Source organism: Cylas formicarius, unplaced genomic scaffold (genome assembly GCF_029955315.1).
Source record: "Cylas formicarius isolate icCylForm1 unplaced genomic scaffold, icCylForm1.1 PGA_scaffold_6__28_contigs__length_40554024, whole genome shotgun sequence".
Lineage (NCBI taxonomy): Eukaryota > Metazoa > Arthropoda > Insecta > Coleoptera > Brentidae > Cylas > Cylas formicarius.
The window spans coordinates 7,955,361-7,973,776 of NW_026844347.1; the positions used below are offsets into that span (position 1 = coordinate 7,955,361).

General features: G+C 33.6%; 1 protein-coding gene and 1 long non-coding RNA gene across 3 annotated transcripts in view; one reads left to right on the forward strand and one right to left on the reverse strand.

Moving 5' to 3' along the window:
- LOC132702882 (metabotropic glutamate receptor 2-like) overlaps positions 1-18,416 on the forward strand; it is a 410,472-nt gene that overhangs the window by 1,202 nt on the left and 390,854 nt on the right. The window lies entirely within an intron of this gene.
- LOC132703856 (uncharacterized) lies at positions 210-6,367 on the reverse strand. Of its 2 annotated transcripts, none has more exons than XR_009619174.1 (5): positions 6,200-6,367; positions 6,031-6,126; positions 5,911-5,977; positions 5,696-5,848; positions 210-882 (listed from the first exon to the last, which is right to left on the reverse strand). It is a non-coding gene; the product is annotated as an uncharacterized LOC132703856 (long non-coding RNA). The 2 variants fall into 2 exon arrangements; XR_009619175.1 differs by having other exon boundaries at positions 6,031-6,144.

Here is an 18,416-nt window from a genome sequence, read left to right on the forward strand (position 1 = left end):
TAGGATTCCCAAAGGTTTTCGTAACCAGAATAGGAATGTAAATTTTGCAATAAACAGACTTTACTGACTGTGGCCCAGGGTCATCCATTGTAAACCTCAAAGACAAGAGTAATGTGACAAATAACAAAGAACTAATAACAATATATAATATATAAATAAGTATAAAATAAATAAATAAATAAATAAGGGAGGGAAGGTGGCTCCGCCCCCCGAATTGTCGGTTAATTTCGCCCGATTGTAGTTGCGATGTTCCCGTTGGCTGCTGCGTATCGCTCTGCTGTTTGATTATCGTTCTCCACGTATTGGATAAATGCAGAGCGTCGTCTCTCGTATTCAGGTGTCCGGACTTTTCTATCTCGATGGCCTCTCGTATAATCCTAGTCCTAAAATCTGGAATATTAGCTATTTGTTTGCAAGTATCGAAATCAATTTTATGGCCTGTCTGATGTTGGTGCTGAAACAAAGCAGATGTTGTTTGTTTGTTTCTTATGGCTAAACGATGTTCCTCGAGCCTGGCTGAAATCCTTCTGTTGGTCTGTCCCACATACGTCAGGCTGCACGATCCGCATGCTACACTGTATACTCCTTGGTTTTCCAGAGTCATTTTTTGTTTTGGGTTTCTTAGTATTGCTCCGATGGTATGATCAAGTTTGTATGCCGTTGATATGTCGTGTTTCCGTAATATTCGGCCGATTTTGTCAGTAACCCCCTTGATGTATGGCAGGACAGCGATCGATCTTTGTTGGGTCTCGTCCTGCACTCTCTGCTGTGGCTGTTGTTGTTTACTGATTGCCTTGCTGATAATGCGCCCTTGGTAACCGTTTTGTCGAAGACGTATTAATTTTCTTCAGTTCTTCAGCTCTGTCCCTCTCGTTTGTGAGCCTGAAGGACCGAGCAATTAATGTATTTGCCACTGCTTGTATCTGTGATGGGTGGTGATGAGATTATATATATATATATATATATATATATATATATATATATATATATATATATATATATATATATATATATATATATATATATATATATATATATATATATATATATATATATATATATACATATATATATGTTTTGTTTTAGTCCTTCACGGATGAAACTATGTGTATTGGTGGTAATCCGGGTGTTCATCCGTTCGTTGTTTGACCCTGGAGTAGGATCATTCGCCTGACGTTTTGCCAAAATATCACTTGGCATCTTCAGAGGCCGCGCGTCCATGTCACTCGTGCGGACACGTACGAAAGTGTTCGAAGTGTTTTCGGAGCGCGAGCATTGAAGATGCCAAGTGAGATTTTGGCGAAACGTCTGCAGGATTCCAGTCGGATGTAGGATTCCAGTCGTTCCAGAGTTCAACGAGCAGTGTTTGAAGTGTTTTCGGAGCGCGAGCATTGAAGATGCCAAGTGAGATTTTGGCGAAACGTCTGCAGGATTCCAGTCGGATGTAGGATTCCAGTCGTTCCAGAGTTCAACGAGCAGTGTTTGAAGTGTTTTCGGAGCGCGAGCATTGAAGATGCCAAGTGAGATTTTGGCGAAACGTCTGCAGGATTCCAGTCGGATGCAGGATTCCAGTCGGAGTTCAACGAGCGAACGGATGATATCCCGGAATATAGTGTCATCACATTTTTCCATCCGTGAATCAATACGTGAGAATATATATATATATATATATATATATATATATATATATATATATATATATATATATATATATATATATATATATATATATATATATATATATATATATATATATATATATGTATGTATTATCTATAGAGGATAAGACCCAGAATACACGATAACGTTGGTCAATATTTTATTAACGAACCATCAATAAAAAAATAATACCTTACCGAGGATAATAATTATTGTAACAGTTGTTCAATATGTATCTACTTTGGTAGTATAAAGGGTTTCTAAATACATAATTTCTAACAGATTCAGTCCCGCTTAAATATCCGACACCTTCTCTTATCCGACGGTTAAATTCCTCGACAGTTGACGGTTTGTTTAAACTAAAGCTTTAAGTGTACCCCATAGAAAAACATCCAAAGGAGTTAAGTCGGGGCTCCTTGGAGGCCAGGCGTAACTACCACTCTCCCCAATCCACTCTCTATGTGCATTTAAATAGGGGCAAATTTATTGACTTCTGTGATAAGGAGCGCCATCCAGCTGCAAAATTAAATTTCGTCGTTCCCATTCAGGCTCTTCATTTGCGACAAAGGGATGGATAATATTTAAAATCTCTAAGTAGTGTTGGGAATTTAAGTTTTCACCAAAAAATACTGGACCTATTGTTCTGAACCTCCAAATGGCAAACCATATTTGGACAGAAGTTATACCTGATCCTGTAACCTCCATATGTTTTTTTTATTATTCTTGTTGCTTCAGTAATGGGCAATTTTAGTTGAGGTTGTAAATATGGACTCATCTATCCAAATAATATTAGCAAATATATTTTCTGAAAAAAATCTAATCTGATGCTCTAATTTCTGAACTGGACAGAATTTATAGGACTTCCAGTTGTTTATTGGAAGGCACATTCGAAGCTTCGTTCTTTTGACATCTAGATCTAAACACCTGAAGATTTCGGGTTGAATCTTCAGGAGTCTCTGCAAAATGCAACAAAATTTTAAGTTGCTATTCATCATTGAAAATATGACGACCCTTTTTTTTCTTTCTTCAAGATTCCATACATTCTAAAGTGTTGGTAAATCCTGTCGAAGATCTTTTTATATAATCCCTAAGAGCCAGGGTCCGGTTTTTATTGTTCGATATGTAACTTTCTAACATATCAATCTATTTTATCTATATGGTAAACATGATACGCAAGCAAGCGAATAAATGAAATTAATAAACGATAAATAAATAAATCAGTAATGTGTCCAAAAAAATTTTGAATATTGACAGTAATCAACAACAAACCACACGTCCAAGGAGGCAGCTTACTAGCACTTCTTTTGTTTAAATGCCATCATAACCACCTTACAGTAACTGAACTTTGTGGTACCAGGACATAGACAAATGTTTAAAAGGAAATATTTCATATTCATATACAACGTTATATAAAATTTCATTTTTAAAGTTAAATATGACAAGATTATAAAAATAGGTAGTCTCCATTTAAAAAATATATATTTTTCGCAGTTTTCTGAATTTCATTTATAATCTTATTTTTCGCGTACACTGTATTAACATGTATTTAAACTTCTTATGAAATCAGTTATTCGAGTCCTTTGTCTACAACAAAACTTACTCAACTGAAACAACAAATGCTTCCGACTGAAGAATATCTTATGTCTTGCAAACATCATTTTCCGCGTAAAAAATTAAAAATCTTAGACTTAGGTTAGACTTAGGTATAGGATATTATACACAAAATGTGTCTAGAAGTTTGTATAAAATTCAAAATTAAAGTAATATACCAAGTGTGAGACGAGGTCCTGTCCCAACATAAACGGACCATCCTATAGATGATGTCATTCTTTATTGTGGGTTATTTTCAGAAATGGTAAATTTAAAGTTTAAACAGTTTATTGCGAAACACCCGTCTATTGAAAAAAGTAAATAATACACAATTTATTACAGATTAATAGACGTCACATTCTCCCTCATTTGCTAGTAGAACATTAATACAACTCCTTTTATGAATGAATGAATTGTTGTTGATCATATAGATTCATAGCACCCACATAAGTGAAAGGCTACGTTGGCCTGGAATATTGCCCAATCTTAATTTGCTTCCTACGCATATGGACAGCTATTAACTTTGGTTGTACTGACCGAAATCTCTCCATTGAGAAACAGACTTTAGTTAGCTCAAACTTTGACTATAATTTCGGAACGTCGACCAAATACTTTCCACGGGTTTGGCAAATTATACAAATTACTTATTCTGGTGTAGCTCCCATATAAATCAACCCTCATGGGATATGCCTACACATGCCTTAGATGATTTTAACTAATCGTTCAAACGCGCTTGAATAATTTCCCTCAATGTGTCATTCGTTGAGGAAGATCTATTCGATTATTATGTTCCACGCGACCGCTATTTATTTCACTGGGTAAATTCGGAATTCGTGTAAAGGATGAAAAACGATATCCTTGTTCGCAAACAAGATTTCTGGCACTCAAACGAAATTTGCTCTCTCGGGAATTGTAGTTTTCCCGGTCAAAGAAAGGTTTTCCCTTACACTCGCCATTTATCTTTTCTTTCGTCTAAAGGTTCCGACATCATAAAATGCGTACCACTGTACACTTAATTTATTATCACTTACAGTAAAAGATGAACACATCCCGAACTCGTTTATCGATAATGGAAATTGTAGTTTTCCTAACATGTCCCGAAAGTGCCATTTTACTGGACGAGTACTTAAGCCTGCCGGTGTAGTAAAAGCAGATTCGGGACGTTTTAAATCGACTCATTGTTGTACCATCTGCAAATTATTTAATTTTTATGAGAAATCTTTATTAACATTTTATAACAATCTGGAATTAGTGTTTAATAATAGTATATTATGCAACAAGCGCTGTAGAAGGCATTTGACTCAAGAGTTTATTTGGCACGAGCGGAGCGCAGCGGAGTCAATGCTTAATAAACGAGTGAGATAAAGAGTGTTGCATACTATACTTTTTCTACGACAGACACGAAAAAAACACAATTAAACAAATTAACTTTTACAATTGATCATTAAGTAGTTTATGTAAAGAAAAATACTGTAATTGGAAGAAAAATCATCGAAGGATACAACTTTTAAGATCGTGTAAGCAAGAAAAAGCAGGTCCTAACCTTCAATTTTGTTTTGTTTGTGCTGATGAGACATTTAAAGTACTGGTTTTAGCATTATTTATTAGACTGGTATTTCAAGATTGCCTTTTGAATTTTGTTAGCTGTATCATTTTTATTCTGAACCAAGTCGTTTTAATTGTATATGTCAGCGATTATCTAGCAATTGCAAGCAAAGAGCTTACGGCTTTCAAATCCAATCACAAAACAAGTTGATAAATTTCACTCGAGAAATATTAAATGACAATTATCCTAATAATAGTCTTTGATGCAAAAATTATTTCTTTAAATTATGGGTTCCTGCAATAGATCCAGTTAATATTACAGGTTCTGCTTTGAATAACGCTGCGCCCTCTACAAAATCCAGACTTTCACATTACACTTTAAGTGCGATAAAAATTGATTTTATCATAACGTGTTATTTCTGTCTTATTTTTCACAATCTTCACATCACAAAAGATGATAACACAACCACTAATTACGCTTTACTCGGGAATTTTTTCTCCGATGATGGTGTCACCAAACGTAATATGGTGGATGTATTTCTACCCGAAACACACCAGGTTCAGAAAAGCAAATACAAACTTTGTAAAACTATAGATGGAAGGAAAACAAATACAAATTGCATGGACCGGTCGTAACGACAGCCGAGCAAAGTAAAACAAAATAAATAAAATTGAACTTCAACGTCCCCAAAAAGAAACAGGCTACTAGGCATTTCTGTCGACGTCGTCCCCGATAATTTTCAATAGAGGGCGCTCCGCACGTCACTACAGCACAGTACACACCAACAAATTTTAAACCATCACAGTAAACAAAATTCTCGTGATTTCCAGGAGCATTAATTCGCTTTAGTAACTCTTAGAACTATCTACTCTGTGGTATAAATAGAATTACACAGATTACCTAAGAGATAATAAGCTAGCGGGTTTAAGTAAGACGGTCCAGCTATTCAGATTAATGGGCCCCCCTCTATTTGTCCAGTTGTTAGCAAAACTGTAAATTAGTTTCGTACACCATGCCGAAAGTACTGGTACTGAAATCATCTAAAGAGATAATCTAAACAAAAAACACCACAGTTGTCAAAATAACATTCTTATTAATTCTGTTTGAAGGTTTACTTTTCATTCTTCGAGAACAATCCATCCGACTGATGTCAATCGTAACAGAATATCCCTTTTCGGATTCCTATAAAAAAACAGTCTAAAGGTAAATCGACGAAAAAGTTATTGCAGTTTTACCTGACCGACATTTGAGATTCATAATTTTAGAGCCGAATTCAGCAGGGCAAAAATTAATAAAACGCCGAAACAGCAAAACTTTCTTTGAACATGTTTCTGAAATATTAATAGAAACTATTTTGAAGTCCGTTGAACAGCGTTTCTCTACATGTTTATAAATAGGGCTCACTTTTGACGTCCAATATGCTATTGTAGTTTGACCGGCTAATTTCTGGATACCCTGTATCCGTCGATTTTTTTTTAAAGACGCTGTTCAAAAATGCGAGAAAAATGGTTTTTGGCGACCTCTATTGTAGAATATCTAAAGTAATCCACGTGTTTCAGAGCATCCTCTATCCGACAGAGCTAAAACAAACGTGTATATCGATTTCTTAAATCTGATACTGTGTCGCCCTCTTTTGACCGTCCACAGTTACTCAGTCGAAACGTTCTAATCCGGAATTGAAAACCTGAAACGTTGCAGTTCTCTGTATGGGCGATTTTACAATTCAATGAGACGTCTAGCGGACAAAAATGTTGAACTATTTCGCAAGTAAAATTGGTGGTGACTGCGTGGTTCTTATATGAGTTTTGAGTTGCATAATTTAAGCTGGTATTGCCTAACAAATGTGATATTGGCGCGATTCAGTGCATTTTTGGATTCATCGGGGTTGTTAATATTCAAGGAAAGCTTACCGGATTCAAATATAAATACAATACAAATTTCTCTGTTGATGATGTCACTGAAGAAACATTAAATAACAATAATTACAGCTTTTGATGTAAACATTTCATTTTTTAAACCTACCTAAACCATGTTTGCAACTCAAAGCAACGCGATGTCTGTATACTTGGATTTCTACAATACTTAAATGTCTCCCGCCGACTTCCATACACGCTTTAACACGGTCTGTAAATGGTTGGGCAGTATCCGGTAGCATTTCATGACATAAAAAACTTCTCTTATCCTCTCCTTCATGTCCTATTTTGTTGTGGGAGCAGTTTTGCACACCTGGTCTTTAACATATCCCCACAGAAAATAGTTAAATCAGGATCTTGGTGTTCATCTATTCGGACCACCTCTTCCTATCCACCGTTGAGGAAATATATTATTTAAGTATTTCGTAACTTGATGGGTACTGTATGCATGAGCTCAAGTATGCCTAACTTTGAAATAGTTATTAACATATTTTGCAACCTCTAAAAAGTTAACTTGCCCATTCACTGTATTTTAAAAAAATGAGGCCTTAGGAAGTTATTCCTTATTGTACCACCCCAAATATTTAAAGAGCATTTTTCCTCAGGGTATGTCATCATAAAATGGTGACTATAGTAATAGGAAGAAAGGCAGAATTTCCAATTTAATTGAAAGAAAGGAAACATGTTCTTCACAAAATTCACCTATTTATTTTTATTTTTATTGCCTTATTGCGATATTTTCTCATATTTTGACAAATTTTTAGAGTTTAGCTGGTAAAAGTGTATAAGACTCAAAAACTAAGTTTAGGTATAGGGAATGCTTAACAAAATTGAAAGAGCATTAATAGGAGTAATTAATGGAGTATCCATTAATTGCATTTAAAACAATATAACTTTGATTTTCCACATTTATTTATGAATCACCCTGTATCTTTAAAATTACTTTAATTTGTGTCTTCTAGTCTCATTTATAGCTTTTGTATTTAACATTTTTCTCTAAAACAAATAATAAACGACATATATTACTTTGACACACTGTTGGAACACCCTGTATATAATCAAATAAGTAGCATGTTAATGTTTATGTTATGACAAGCTGATTTGCTTCTGTGCGAGAACCAATAAAAAACTTATTGGTAAGATTCATTTCTTTAAAATTTTAAATAACATAGTTTTCTGAAACGGCTTAAAGCATAATGCAGTGTTAATAAATATGAACAGATAAAGAATAAACATTTTTAAAGAAACTTCCATTGGCTACTGAAATAACATTTACAAATCTTCTGCATTTCTCCTACATCGGTTGTGGATCAATAGAACTTGTTGATCCTTTCCTAATCATCCTATGGGCTTCTTCAGACCTTAACTGAAACTAGTTTGCATTCTACTCTATACCTGCTTACATAGTGCTTAAGGGAGGTGGAACTAAAAAAGCGACATTATCTCCGACGACTGATTTCCATATTGGCGACCTGAGTCGAGGTTAAGATTGGTTGGTTCTTTAGAGATTTCTATGAAAGCTCGGAATTTTCTTTGGTTGAAGAATTGCTTATATGCATGACGTTTCGCTAATCATTCTGTTGAATTGTTCAGAGCTTATGGCGAAGCATTAGCTTCCCCTACCTTAAACCGTAAAAAAACCGTAAAATTGAAAGAATTGTTACATTTGTACATCAAAATATTGATTATTACATTTTTCCCTACAATAATTCTATGTCAGACACATAAACTAATTTGCTTATCTTTACGTCTCTTAGGGGTGCTATATGTTTTTTAAGAGTTTCATAATTTTTTCCGCACTTTCAACATTCTTACCCAGAACAAATGATTACTTTTATGTTATTGAAAATTCTTAATTGGTGGTATAAAAGCTAATATCTGACATTGAACTGAAGTGAGTTTTACTTGATGAAAATCCATTTATCAAAATAAATGAGAACTAAAAGTTCAGATTTTCACGAAATTTATGTTTTGACATGACAATTGTTTGGACAACACCGTGTCTTTATCAAATGTAATATTTACAAACTACCTGCTAATATATAAACTGAAAAATGACCATAAAACCTTAATTAAAGTTGTGAGAATTTAAGTTCAATAAAGCAGAGGTATTTAAATCTAATTGATGGTTAAGCAATACATTTGAATATCTCATTTTGTTAATCTCCATGGCTACCAATAAATTTAGTTTTCTATTTTTTGTGGCTGTATGTAAAATATCAAAATTGTCGTCAAAAATGTGTTTTTCTGTGTTTAAGTGTGTAGCATAATTAGAATCTATACTATTGTTTTTAAACGCTCTTTTATGTTCGTTAATGCGTTTCTTGAAGGATCTACCTGTTTGTCCAACATAAATTTTAGGACTAGATCCGCATTTCAACCTGTAGACACCCGATCTTTGAGATTTTGGACATTTCGTTTTATTGTTTTTTAAAAATAATCCTATTGTGTTGTTAGTTCTGAAAGCTCTTTTTAAACCACACTTTGAAAAATGTTTTGAAACTTTTTTACTAGGTTCTCCTATGTATGTATGTAAGTAATTGTTTTAAATTGTTAGTGTTCTGTATTAGGTTTCGGATAAATAGAGTTTTCTGTTGTCTGTATTTGTTTTCTATTTATAATTGTATCTATAATGGCCGGATTGTAGCCCTTGTTCAGTGCAATTTGTTTAATGATATTAAGTTCTTTGTTGTAATTTTCTGTCGAGAGTGGCATATTAAGAAGTCTGTGTATAAAAGAGTTAAATTTTTTGTGTATAAAGGGGATTTTAGCTGTTATGTATGACTGTGTTCGTGTGAGGTTTATGATATATTGAAAAATCTAATTTGTTTTGCGCTTTCGTAATAGTTAAATTTAAAAAATTAATAGAGTTATCCTGTTTAATCTCGATAGTGAATTTTATACGATTATGAAATGAGTTAATGTAATTTAAAAAATAATTCAATGGTCTGTCCTTTCCAATAAAGCAAGCAAAGACATCATCCACGTATCTATACCACCATATAAAACTTTTACTTAAAGGATGTAGTATGATATTTTCCAAAATGAAACACATTTTTGAATACAATTTTAATATTTTATATACAGCCCCAAAAAGTAGAAAATTAAATTTATTGGAAGCCATGGAGATTGACAAAATAAGACATTCTCATACCTCTCCTTTATTGAACTTAAATTCTTACAACAACATTAATTAAGGTTTTAGGGTCATCTTTCGGTTTACATAGTACACAGTTTACAGGTAGTTTGTAAATATTACATTTGATAAAGACGAAACAATTGTCATGTCAAAATATATAATTTCGTGAAAATCTGAACTTTTAGATCTTATTTATATTCTAATATCTGACATTTTTTCAAAAATACTTTTGGGTGGAATAAATTAATTGTAGCAAGTGTTTCGGAAGACCGTGAAAGAAAATAAGGCTGTCATTTTGACCAAATGTTATTACAACTGTTACTTAAGGTGAGTAAAATAAATTATTTTTCTACAATAGGCGTACTTAGAATTTAGAATATCGATTTCGGCCAATCCAAATGTTAATTACCTGCAATACGACTGATTTAAATACAATGTATGCAATATTTTCTATTTTCAGGAGCTTATTATTTTTATTATTATTATTGTTGTTATTATTATGCTTTACAGATAGTTTTCATTTTTTTTTTAGTTTTAGCAATACATTTTTATACTGAAAAAGCACTCTTACTTGACAATGGTGGCATTCGTTATAAGACACACTATAAACATTTCAAATTCTTTAAAGTAAATTCTACTCCAGCATCACTTTACCACGTGAATTCCTTGTTCCACGGATCTGAGCCCCTTCGGACATTTTACCAGGCAGTTTGAATTTTTACGTTTGTCAATTCTGACAGTCATGTCAGTGAATGTATTGTGTTGTTTCTGCAAAAATATACCGAAAAACTAAAGGTCGTAGAAAAAGTATAGTATGCAACACGTTTATTTAACTCATTAAACAAATGTTGTTTATCACCCTTGTTGCATAATATACTATTAAAAATGAGGTGGTCGAAATTCTCGTAAAAGTCACCTAATACAAATTTGCTATATACTATTTGTTAAAAGGAGTCTAAGGAAGTAGCATGCCGTAATAATCAACCGAGAATGATGGTAATTTTATATTATTGTAGGTTTAACTCAGGGTGAATTCTAATGCGATTTGCTAGTTATTTTAGGACCAATTTGTGGCCCTTTCCGCTAACACTAGTCCATTTCGTTAATTAGAAGCTATAAGTTTTAGCCCCCAAAGGAAATAACTGGTTATTTAATTAACTAGCGAGAAGAATATATATTTTTAATTATTTTCGTTAAAGCCGGGGATCATTTCTTTTGATCGTCTCTTTAAATATGGCGGGTCGATAGAGACGTAAGTAAGTAACTTAAAAAAAATGCTTCAACTGATTTCCACCAGCTGCAACACATTTATCGTAAATTCAAGAATTCTTCTTTGAGCATTCATGAAGCAAGTCTCTCTAAGGTACAATCCAGAACTCAGTGGCGTACTCAGATATTTTCTATAATGTCTAAAATTAGAGCAACCAAACGTTCATATTTTCCTTAGGAATATTTTAAGTATAATTCTAAATACCTACATTTGCTTCTGCAATATATTTAAAAAATGAGTATTCCAAATTACGACATAATTGTTTACCATATTGCTCTATAATCAAAGACATACCGAAATTTTAGTTTACGCTAATTAACTAACCGAAGCTATTGAAAAATATCTTTTGTATTTTTTAGTTGGTATTTTTTCCTATAATAGTAACAATAATAAAATTGTTAAGTGAAACAAAATTAGTAGAGAACATATCTTCTAAAATGTTTATTTAAAATGATATACTTAGACGATTAATGTATAAAAAGCCCAATGTAATTTTAAAAAAATGTACCAGACGTTCCATTAAAAAGAAACGTAACTTTACCTCGTATCTAAAAAATTACATCTTTTACAAAAACAAGCGAAGATCCCTGCCGTGTTTCTTATTTTCTTTAGGGAAGTTTGTCAGTAAAATTATCTCGTTAATGATAATTAATTAATACCGATCAGAAGAACCTTGTTTGGACTTTGGACGCGATTAAAATAATTTTAATTGAAATTTAAATTAGACGCATTCGAACTTTAACGGGACGCATTAAACTTTTATAATGAGCGTAGTATATTATAATCATTTTTCTCGAAAAACGGCCATTTAACTTCCTAGCTCAAATTTAAAAGCGCCGCAAATTCATATTAAAAACTTCTCGAGAGCATTGCGAAGCGACTGCGATCCTCGCACAACTCTGACGTTTGTAGAAATTTTCAAAAACAAGATTTAAGGCCTTTCCACTTTAGAAACTGTGATAATTATTAGCAACATAAATAAAAACTTCGCGATTTCTAAATTCGAGTTGAAATATACAGCAAAAAATTTTCTTATCAGAGTTTTTCATTATATTCCTGGATTTACTTTTTTAGAGATTTTAGACGTGGTGTAACATTCATCACTAAAAAAAGTTAAACTTAGTAGAATTTTCCTAAATTTCGACCACATCTTTACTTATCCCAAAGCGATTTTTGATTGGTTAATTTAAGTGTTAACTTCAATAAATCATTGCAAAGAAATTATCATTGCCCTGACGTTAAGTCAAGCGACAATAATTATTTTGCTCTCTAGTATTGCGCAAAATATTTGTACCGTTCTATTTCGTCGGCCATCGTATTATTTTCTGGACGTGATGCTACTTTAATCTAGACTAAACTTAAATGACGAAACAACGATAATCTGCATTGCAATTGTATATTGGGTTTGAATGCTATAAACAAATAGTTGGTTTCGTTAACAATTTGGTGGTGTTGTGGATTCGTCCAAGTTTTGAACATTGTACAACACCATAAAATTATATGGATTTAAACTCCAGATATTGTTGTTTCTGCATTCCTGCATTTTCGACTAACAACTAAGACTGATGCTGGTAGAATTACGGTAAAATGTGTCGGCCACCCTTCAGACCCAGTGGGTACACATATGAAATATCACTAATGCAGAAATGGCAGATATGCATTTTAAGTACGGTCCTGCAAACCGAAATTCCTTGGAAGTATATTTTTGTTTCGCTTTAGGTGTCTTGCTTATTTCCTGTGTTCTTATTTGAGTTAGATTGTTTAAATAAAATGTTTTGAAAGAAGGTATTTATTCATAATTTACACATGAATAGATCAATTAGTTCCGAAATGGTTATTAATAAATTATTTTTGAACTGTAATTATTATATAAGATATTCGATAAGTGTAGCTAAAAAATGCAAATGTTTGACAGCATCCAATTAGATCCTTTTTCTAAAATATATTTTTTTGGATATGCTGTGCTTTACATTTTATTTTGAAACTGCAAGTTTTATGAAAAAATTGCAGGATTATGTGTTTATTTGGCACGAGCGGAGCGAGTGTTTAATAAACGAGTGGCTTAAAAAGTTTACCAAACTTGGTGCATACTATACTTTTTTAGTACCATTAGTTTTTGGGTACGTTTTTGCGAAACAACACGAATATATTCACTGACATGACTGTCAGAATTGACAAACGTCAAAATTCAAGCCTTGCGGTGCGGTAATATCCTGGAAATGTCTCACAGTCATAGGAAACGAAACTGGTTAGAAAAAATAATATGATCTAATGCAATCTGCCATATTTGCTGCGCTGTGGTTGACTTTTCACCCATGTTTATATGAAAAACTATTTTGAAACACCCTGTATATCGTGAAATTATTGTGTCAGTCTTCTCTTCAGAATTCAGCGCCTCCTTGGGATGTTGCTGATTATCATAAGTAGTTCAGTACTTAGAAGCTCAAACCATTTGCGAAGGTCTCCCAATCCGTCCTCGTTTCACAATTTTACCTTACATTGGTCGGTGTAAAATGTTATATTTTTCATTGCTGAAAATGTGGCCATGGAGTTAAAATTTGCTCTTATTAATTGTGCAGAACTTCTGCGTTTATAATCTTGTTCTCGAAATTCCAAGAACCCGTCTATACACCGTCATTTTGAAGAATTGTATTCGTTTGATAGCGTCTTTATAAAGCAGGATAGGAAAGGCATAACGGAGATAGATCAGCTTCTTGATTTTTTTTGCGATCTACCTTATGGGTTAGGATGGTGCCTAAATATTTGTACTGTGAAACGCTTTCAATAACACCACCATTGTTGTCAGCTGATTAGTATTGTTGTTAACCTATTTTTGTTTATTTGTTTTATTTTGTTTGTATTAATCTTAAGGCCATCTTAATCTCAGAATCGTGATATTAATATACTAATATGATTAATATATTAATATATTAATTTATTAATTACAAAATTTGTTTCTATGTTTGTGGAACCCCGTTTAATTAAACAGCAATTACCAGCTAGATTACTGTGCGTTATTGCGGTGTAACAAACTTGGAAAGTTCATTGCGAACCCTCCAAGTGGCTAACTGCCAACTGGTGCTTGCTTTCCGGTATATCCCCAGATATCCATATATATCTTTTCCGGTTGCCAAAAGGCATGGCGACTTGACGCTGACAAAGGTCAACGCAAACAAAACCCGTTCGGATAGATCAACGTTTTAATGATGATCCGCGGATTATAAGGGGGACACTCGAAACAAAAAACGGAAAATAAAAAAACCCTTCTGATCAAAGAAGGAGGGAGATTTAGAGGGCGCGGGCGTTACATAGGCATTTTTATCGCTGTGAGGATAATATAAGGATTACGGCGCTGTAGCTGAAGGTATTCGAACGCCATCGTTTCACATGCGTGTTCGGGAGAATAAAAATCGGGGCTTTGCCGAATATTGCTTTACTTGTCCTCTCTGTATTACGTGCGAGGCTCAATAGCGCTTGCAAAATAATAGGACCGAGAAAGGGTGTCGTAATTTTAAATTTTGCTTAGTTTAGTTTAACGTATTTTTCCTTTTGAACCGATTGGGAGATAATATTTTAATCTGCTTAGTGAACTGTAGTTTTACGATGCAAGGAAATGGCGAAAGATGTTGCAGGATAATTGAAATTGGAAAAACCCATTGTATTTAAATTATTTGAGGAAATTAATGCAGCGGGTCGAGTGCAACCTCTGAACAAAAGTCCATGAAGACCAGCAGGAAACCTCGATGATGATACAAAATCTGCAATTCGAAGACAAGTTCGGTCTTTCAATTTTAAAAATAAAACTCTGTTTAGGGGTAACCACAATTTTGATGGAGCTTGAGACACTATTCCAGTTGAAATCTACTTTGTGATTTTTACTTCATGAAATCTATTTGACAATTTAAAGAAGAACACAACGTCTTTAATTATTGAGGCATCTCTTAATAATACATACATGCAACAAATGTAGTAAACGAGCGACTGTAGTATATTATGCAACAAGTTTGTTTAATAAACTCTTGAGTCAAATGCCGTTTACCTCACTTGTTGCATAATATACTTTTTCTACTCTCGTCTGTAAAATACCTAATTACCCACCGATCTAGCGTGCGACCACGTCAGTTTCGTTTGCCACGAATCTGAGCCACTTCGGACATTTCCGAGATTTTACCACACGGATTTGGGAGCAATCGGATGTTTTCGGAGATATTGCCCACGCTTTGAATTTTGACGTTTGTCAATTCTGACGGTCATGTCAGTGAATGTATTCGTGTTTTGCGAAAAAGGAACCCAAAAATAAACGGTCGTAGAAAAAGTATAGTATGCAACACGTTAGGCAAAGTTTTTAACTCACTCGTTTATTAAACATTCACTCCGCTGTGCTCCGCTCGTGTCAAATAAACTCGTGAGTCAAATGACATTTACCGCACTTGTTGCATAATATACTATTTCCTACGACCGTTAGTTTTTGCGTATATTTTCGCAAAACAAGACAAATGCATTCACTGACATGACCGTCAGAATTGACAAAAGTCAAAATTCAAAGCGAAAACATCCGACTGCTCCCAAACCCGTGCGGTAAAATCCCCGAAATCTACGAACTGCCTTGGATCCGTGCAAAACGAAACTGACGTGGTAAAGTGACGCTTCCCGTACGCTAAATAGGTGTGTAATTAGGTATTTTACGGTCAGGAGCAGAAAAAAGAAGTTTACCTGACGTGTTGCATACCAACGACCTTTAGTTTTTGGATACATTTTTTCAGAACAGTGCGAATACATTCTCATTCAGGATTGACAAAAATTCAAACAGTGGATGATATGTCCGAAGGGATTGGCGGCCGTATGTAATGAAAGTGACGTCTGTGTATAGTGGGTATTTTAGAGAAGGGAGTGGAAAATAGTATATTATGCAACAAGCGCGGAAAACGGCATTTGACTCACGAGTTTATTTGACACGAGCGGAGCAAGTGTTTAATAAACGAGTGAGTTAAAAAAATTACCGAACGTGTTGCATACTATACTTTTTCTACAACCGTTAGTTTATGGGTACATTTTCGCAAAACACGAATACATTCACTGACATGACTGTCAGAATTGACAAACGTCAAAATTCAAGCGTGGGAAGAATCTCCGAAAACATCCCATTGCTCCCAAACCCGTGCGGTAAAATCCAGGAAATGTCCGAAGTGGCTTGGATTCGTGGAAAACCAAACTGACGTGGTAAAGCGACGCTTTCCGCATGTGTAGATCGGTGCGTAATTAGGTATTTTACAGAGTGTAGGAGAGGGGGTAGAAAAATGTAATTATCCAATATTTCAAGGAAACTTCCACAACCTAGTGTAATACTATTTACAAATCCTCTGGATTCCTCCTGCATTGTTGTTGATCTTGTTGACTTTTCGCTAATCATCCTGTTGGTTTCCTCGAAGCTTAAAAGTTTGCTGTGCCTGCTTATATACTGCTTGAGGCAGTAAGCGAGGGATATGAGCATTATCTCCGATGGAAATGAAAAATCCTTAAGACTACTGCCGGAATCCGGACATCAAATCTTATTCTATCAAACTAAAATTCTTGCATCTAATTAATTCTTCTACAAAAGAAAAATCCAATAATCCATAGCTTGTAACAGTATATAAGCAAGTACCTGATAGAATGTGAACCAGTTTCAGTTAAGTTCTAAAGAAGGCACCAGGGTGATTAGTTAAACGTCAGCAAGTTCGATTTATCAACACCAATGCAGAGGGCAACCAGAAAATTTGTAAATAATAAATTACCAGAAAACTTTCTAATGAATCAACAAAGTTAAAGACATCAAAATTCGTTCTAATACAACTTTAGCTTCATTCAAGTATTCAATTATTCCATCTATAGAAATCATAGTCGAACACCAAGTTAATCGGAATGTCAAGCAATAATAGATTTATTTTATTGTGATTAATATTTTATTTATTATTATTATTTATAATATGTTTCTATGGACTAAAAATGTTTTGACGTCTAAAAAAAGATTGATTACCAAATATTAGAAAATATTTTACAAGAACATCCGGTCAGTAAAAATTATCTTTGGTAATATATTTGTTTAATTTTTTCGCTGACTTCTTAATACGACATTTTCAACAGGAAGTTTTAAAATAGAATTAAACATTATACAACTAATCGCCGCAGGTAGTGATAGTTGCATTTCGTATATTAAAATAAAATAAAATTATATGCAAAAGTCATTTAAAATAACTACGCAAGTGTGGTCTAAACATTGCATTTAAAGCTAATCGCACTACTGGAAAGTATTTAACAAACAACAAAATCGAATTGACTCTGTAGTGCAATGGTTATGATATCAACTTTGTTCCCTCGATAAGGGAACTATTAGCTATAGTGAATTTCGATTAAAATAATTTCTTAAGATATGCCGTGGAAGATACACTAGAAAGACAAAAGCATATTATACCGCGATGACCAATTAACTAATTAAATCCAATAGTACTCTAAGTTGGTCTAAGCGAGTGGACTTGTCGACATTTAAAATTTTTAATTTCAAAGTTGCTGTTCTAACAACCCCAATAGGAAGTGGTATTTCTCTGTGGAACTGCCGAAAAGCTGTCCATCCCATTATTATTAAAAAGAACAACATAACACAACACAACACAATAATAATATCGAGGTAAGAAGACGGTTCCTCAGATGAGAAAGATTTCTTTTTATTATGATTTAATTAATAATTTTTTTATTTTAAGACATTTACTAATTTGAAATAATTGTATATTGTTTTAGAAGTTGCAGGGTGTACTTATGACCAGCGGTGTCCCCCATTCAATTCCAATAAATTCCAGATTTTTCCATTTCTTTTTTAAAGAAGGCTGACGTTGCAATATAATGAACTATCGCATATTCCTTTTCCGATTTAGATGTATTTACCAAAATTCTAGGTGTTGCTATAACGCTTTCGAAAGTAAACAGTAAAACAGTTTGGATTAAACCATTAACTAGGGCACTCTGGTTTGTTTTCATTAGATTTTCCACGTTTTGTTTTCGAAGGAACTTAAGCGAGTAACTTTTTGACAGGAAAAGCGTCAGATTTTTAATAGACAGAATTATTTTTGTTTGTGCTATTCTTAGGGGATTTTCATTATGCAAATTATTTTAGAGTTCGGTGTTTCTAACGCATTTTCGCATTTTCCGCAATTGTGGTATATTGAAACTATAAATATTATTTTTAAATTTTAACAATTTTCTAGCAATATTAAGTTAGTCCTTATATACAATTTGAGAAAAATGTAGAATAATAATTTTGGAAAT